The sequence below is a fragment of the Nomascus leucogenys genome, chromosome 22a (genome assembly GCF_006542625.1).
Source record: "Nomascus leucogenys isolate Asia chromosome 22a, Asia_NLE_v1, whole genome shotgun sequence".
In the NCBI taxonomy this organism is placed as follows: domain Eukaryota; kingdom Metazoa; phylum Chordata; class Mammalia; order Primates; family Hylobatidae; genus Nomascus; species Nomascus leucogenys.
The window spans coordinates 101,342,449-101,348,448 of NC_044402.1; the positions used below are offsets into that span (position 1 = coordinate 101,342,449).

Genomic DNA, 6,000 nt, shown 5'->3' on the forward strand with positions numbered 1-6,000 from the left:
AAGAGCATGGCCAGAGTCAGCATAATCTACATTATTTTACTTAATTATACACTGCTGTGTACTACAAAGGATTTGAAGCAGTGACAATGAGCAAATGCAATAAAACAAATTATAAATTATAAATGCTAATAGGGAGTCTGCATCAGAAAAAATATAAAGGAAAGCAGAAAATAAAATCACGCAATGAATTTTTGGCTCTGAGCTTCCTGGCAATCAAAGCAAAAAGCAAGTAAAGGTCTGTTACGTAATTCTTATTGGCAAAAGTTTAGTTGTTCTTGGGGATGTGGGGACGAGATTTTCTACGAAAATTTAAAAACAAATATTCTAGGCAACTGAGTATTGTCCTACGCAATTTCCCTATGGTATTCTACATAAGAATTGCCTGGACAGAGGCAGCCTGAGACTTGTTTGTAGCCAAGTGCATTTATACAAACATTTCCTTTTCTAATTTTGGAGCATCTTATTAAATAGTACAAAATCACCAAATTAAAGAAAATGTCTACAAAGACCTCATGAGAAACGTTTCCTTCTTCCCTTTCCAACAGTTCCTGAAAAACGAACAAAAAACCTAACAATCACACAATAAAATGCAATATTTAGTGACCATTATGACCCCTCAAGGCACTGCGTTGGTGCTTATAAGTCAACCCCTTTCAAGGAGTTAACTTCAAGGCAATTCAGCAGCACCAAGTGTTAGCATTGCACCAAGTGTTAGCAACACACTCTCCTTTGAAAACAAATAAAAGATTTGCTGTAACTTTTAAAAACATAATCCTTTGAAAAAGAAGGTTGGATAGATTAGTGGTTAAGCACCAATTTTAATATCAGAGAAACCTGAGTTCCAATCTCCACTCCATACTTTATAACTGTGTGACTTTGTCCAAAGTCCTGACGATTAAATGAAATGATGTGCCTGATATATAAAAGAGCATCACTGAATGCTCCCAATTATCGGTATTTTTACTTTAACCTTTCTTTTTTAGCTCCTTACTGCAGTACACACTGAGATATTTTTACTTTAAACTTCAACTTAACCATGCAGATCTCTTGTACATCTCTAACTCATTCAACATCTAACAGAAAAACTGCTCAATAAGTGATGATGTCCGTTTAACGTGCAGTGCCCTTATATAACGGTGTAGGGCCGTGCTATTTTTTTTCAGATTGCAATTTAACTGGGGGGAAAGTGTAACGATTCTATTAGGCTTTCAATTGTAAAATGAAAAGTAACGTCTCAACATCTTTTTAATTAAAAAGCTCTACCAAAAGAGCCTGGCTCATCAACATTTTACAGCCAAGCATGGCTCCAAGGTGACCGATCAGTTAGCTGGCAGGACACATCCAGGCTGGGATGACATCAAAGGTTCTAGCTACAGTGGTTCTGGGACGCGATCTCTTCCTCTTCATACCTCACAGGGCGCTTTACCACTGTCGCTACACATCTTCACAGTTCTCCTTTTCCAACCAGAGGGCTTCGTAAGCTGGGAATCAGGTATGTTAGTATCAGGCGTCCCTTGCACAAAGGGCCTATAACTGCTGGGCGGACTAACGAAAGGTCCCCCAGAGCAAGCCTCTCACCTCAAGTCTTGAAGGACTTTGGCCTGCGCCTCCAGCCTCTGGCCAGTTGGCTGCGCTCCACCAGCAAGGGTTCTCGAGCCCCCGGGCAGCCTGCGGGGGACAGCGAGGCGCAGAGACCATGCCCCGAGTGCCGAGGGAAAGCGCTGAGATGCGCGACCTGGGACGCTGGGGGCCAAGCTCCGACGCGGGGCTGGGTGCACCTGGACGCACCTCACAAGCCGCGAGCTAAGCAGAAAAGGGAGGCAGGCTGCCCCAACACCCCACTACTCACCGCTAGGTTTCCGCCTGGCGCCGATCCGGCCGCCTCACGCCGGCCGAACGACACCCCGCTGAGTCGCCGCCGCAGGGAAGGCACCTTCGGCCCCAACGGGAAAAGCCAATTTCTAGTAATTCGCGCCCGACCACAGCGGAGGTAAGGAGCCCTGGAGGCCAGCTGGGGGATGGGAAGCCTGCGTGCGGCACACCGAATCTCCCGCCCTGTTCAGGGGGCGGTGCCCGAGGAAGCCAATAGGAAGAGGAGTCGCCCAAGAGCGACGGCTCTGCCGGCCAGTCGGCGCCGGCCATTCGGCCCCGCCCATCAGGAAACCTGAGGAAAACGGATTGTTAGGCCCTGAGTTGTGGGCCTTACCTTTCCTTTCCTCTTTCCGTTTCCGGGGAAGGGAAAAGGAAGTGTTGTTTGGATCCGAGGAAGTTTGCAGAGTAGCTGGCTGAGTGGTGGCTGTTTGTCTTGTAGCAATCTTTAAAAAGTGTTCTTTGGGGTCGGGCGCAGTATCTCACGCCTCTAATCCCAGCACCTTGGGAGGCCGAGGCGGGCGAATCACCTGAGGTCGGGAGCTCGAGACCAGTCTGACTGACATGGAGAAACCCCGTCTCTCCTAAAAATACAAAATTAGCCGGGCGTGGTGGCGCATGCCTGTAATCCCAGCTACTCGGGAGGCTGAGGCAGGAGAAACGCTTGAACCCGGGAGGCGGACGTTGCAGTGAGCCGAGATCGAGCCGTTGCACTCCAGACTGGGCAACAAGAGCGAAACTGCGTCTCAAAAAAAAAAAAAAAAAAAAAAAAGTGTTCATTGGTTTCCCAGCTATCTTTTGAAGAAAAAGGTAACGGAAATTGATTCGCATTTCTTTTTTAAAGATTTTCTTCATTCGGCTTGAAAGGTAGGATCTTGTACATCTCCAGGGTCTGGGGTAGGGAGGAGAAGAGACGTTGGGAGAAGCACTGAATATGGAGATGGGATCGGACGGCTAGTGGGATGAAGAGGCTGGGGAAATAGAATGAACAGACAGAGAAAATGATCGACTTCAACTATCCAAAATATAAAAAAGACAAGACAGAAAATGAGGAAGAAAAGGAATGAACCTGGATGGGATCCATACAGTATTAAGAACAGGGTACTGTTTCATTTGGATTCACTTACTCAAAACAAAACTACAGAGTACTCTGCGAACCAGAAGATAAGGATTCAATATCGAGGGAGACAACTACGATCTCTGCATTCACTATAGTTACCTAGCACGTGAAGATACTGAACGGACAATATTGAGAAAAATACTATGATATGGGAAGTGCATTGGAGCACATGGTAGGAGTAGCTAATTAAAAGTCCAGAAGGAGTCAGGAACAATTTTCTTGGAGGAAGAGATGTTTAAACTGAAACCCCTGTGTTGAATAGATTTAAAACAGGCCAAGAGGGGTAAAATTTTCCAGGTAGAAGGTCCAAATCCGTGTAACAGCTGTGTAAAATGCCAAGCGTTGGGTCTGTTATTATGAAGGGCTTAGTTGGCCCTTAGGGCACTGGTCAGATTTGTATTGAAAGATCTTTGGATAAAGGAGGTAGGATTGGGAGGGAAGATATAGAGTCACAAGATTTGGAAGCTGTTTGGGAAATCCAGTTAAAGAAATGATCATAGCCTTGATACCTCATTATTCCATTTTGGCTAGGTGGAGTTAAGAAAATGGAAGAGAAAGGCAATTTTTTGTGCATTGTAAATAAAAAGAATTTGGGGAGTGACTAGAGACGGAAGATAAAGAGAACATAGCTCAACAGTTAACAATGATGTGTTTGAAGAGTGTTTAAAAATGTGAAGATGACTATCTAGCCCAGCACACACACCTGTAATCCCAGCTACTTGTGAGGCTGAGGAAAGGAAGATTGTTTGCATCCCAGAGTTCCAGGATGCAGTGAGCAGTGATCTCACCTGTGAATAGCCACTGCACTCCAGCCTGGGCAACACATCGAGACCCCATTTCTTATAAAAGAAAAAAATTTGAAAAAAACGATGAAGATCTAGGAATGTTGAATAGATATGTTCAACTTATATATGTTTTTTATATATATGTGTTTTTTTTTTTGAGATGCGGTCTCCCTCTGCCACTCAGGCTGGAGGGCAGTGGCAACATCACTGTTCACTGCAGCCTCGACTATCTGCTCTCAACCAAACCTCCCACCTCAGCTTCCTGAGTAGCTGTGACTGCAGGTGCACACCACCATGCCCGGCTAATTTTTGTATTTTTTGTAGAGAGGGGGTTTCACCATACTGCCCTGGCTGGTCTCCAACTCCAGAGCTCAAGTGATCCACCTGTCTCAGCCTCCAAAAGTGTTGCGATTACAGGCGTGAGCCACTGCACCTGGCTGTTTTTTTAATATTTCTGTGATGTCAGTAAACTCCCCTTCATTCCTCTCCTTCTCACATCTTGAAAAAGGGCTTCTACAGACCACAGAGGCCTTGGTGTGAGTGGGGGGTTTGGATGTAGTTTTTATGGTATATGTGTGAAAAATAGAGGGAAGGAGCTGAGTTTTGCATTTAGATCGATACTAAGATAAAAACAAAGAGCCATACCTTCAGAATGGAGACACAGGATTTAGGAGCAACAGGAAGCTGAAGTCAGAGGGGACCATAAAATGGCAACTCCCCATGTATTCATGGAAATTTTGCATAGGGCAGTAGACTGTTCCAAAGGGGGAAATAGAAGCTCAATATTGTAAAGGGTAGAGGCACAAGCAGCTAATTGGGTAATAGTTTGAAATTTAGGGACTGGCTTTTAAAAATCTCTAATCTATGAAACAAGGTGAATTGAAGACTTTTTAAATACCACTAAAGTAACAATCAATTTTTTATTGAAGTATAAACATAAAATTAACAGAATAGAAAAACAGGTTAACATAAGTTGATTAGCTGGAATCCAGGCCTGAGGAGGGGGAAGCCAGTAAGAAGCCTATTCCTTTCACAGAACTCCAGGTGGTAGTCTCAGGAATACGTTAAAAGCAGCATGGGTCTGGCGCAGTGGCTCATGCCTGTAATCCCAGCACTTTGGGAGGCCAAGGCAGGTGGATCACTTGAGGTCAGGGGTGCAAGACCAACCTGACCAACATGGTGAAACTCTGTTTCTACTAAAAATGCAAAATTAGCCGGGCTTGGTGGTGCATGCCTGTAACCTGAGCTACTTGGGAGGCTGAGGCAGGAGAATTGCTTAAACCCAGGAGGCGGTGTCCGCGGTGAGCCGAGATCGTGCCATTGCACTCCAGCCTGGGCAACTAGAGCGAAACTCTGTCTCAAAAAAAGAAAGAAAAAGAAAAAACGAGCATGAAGCTGAGACTGGAGGATTGGTTGGGAAAAAAAAATGGAGTATGAAGATGAGACTGGAAGATTGGTTGGGAGTCTTGAAACAATTAGATGCTAGATCACCTGTCATACTTTGTGGAGGACTAGGAGATTATAAGGTGAACCGAGAGGATCTAGACTCCACTGCTAGGCACAACTGAGAGTAGAAATGAGGTCATACTGAAATGGGGAGGACAAGCTTAGGACCTTGTCTTACTTGGCTCCCAGAACGCTGGCAATGAGTCATATATCCCCTGGGCATTAAATTTAAAGACTTTTTCAGGCAAGCTAATCAGAAAAGAAAGGAGGCCCCGATTGAAAAAGCCAGTTTATCAATATAGACCTACGCTGACACCTACTAGCTGATAAGCCCTGTCCCTGCACGCTGAGCTTCTGATCAATTTTAGCATTACCAAACTTTGGAATAAACCCTCAGCTCTGAAAAAGAAAAAAATAAAGCAGGAGCAAACATACTATGTAGAACCCAGAGAAAAACTGACTCAAAATTGTAATAAACTCTTGACGTTTTTATATCTATTAAGAAATGTAAAAAGGAATGTGAGTCATCAAATTTAGATTCTTTAAGGAGAAAATTCTTAAAAGTTTTAATTTTTAAATAGACCGCAGAATCAAGATGATAGCAGCTTATATTTTTCTTCACTTGTGATCTCATCTGTCAGCACACTGAAGAAAATCAGAATCTTTATAAATTTATTCTTCAAGGAGATGACTGAGTTAAAAAATGAAATCTTGGCCGGGCGCGGTGGCTCAAGCCTGTAATCCCAGCACTTTGGGAGGCCGAGGCGGGCGGATCATGAG

General features: G+C 44.3%; 1 protein-coding gene across 1 annotated transcript in view; it reads right to left on the bottom strand.

The window, feature by feature from the left end:
- Positions 1-2,114, bottom strand: part of ORC2 (origin recognition complex subunit 2) — a 57,313-nt gene extending 55,199 nt beyond the window's left edge. The window contains exon 1 of the mRNA XM_003253909.4: positions 1,850-2,114. The gene's annotated coding sequence lies outside the window, so the exon portion shown is untranslated. The remainder of the gene's footprint in view (positions 1-1,849) is intronic.
- Positions 2,115-6,000: the final 3,886 nt, after the last annotated feature.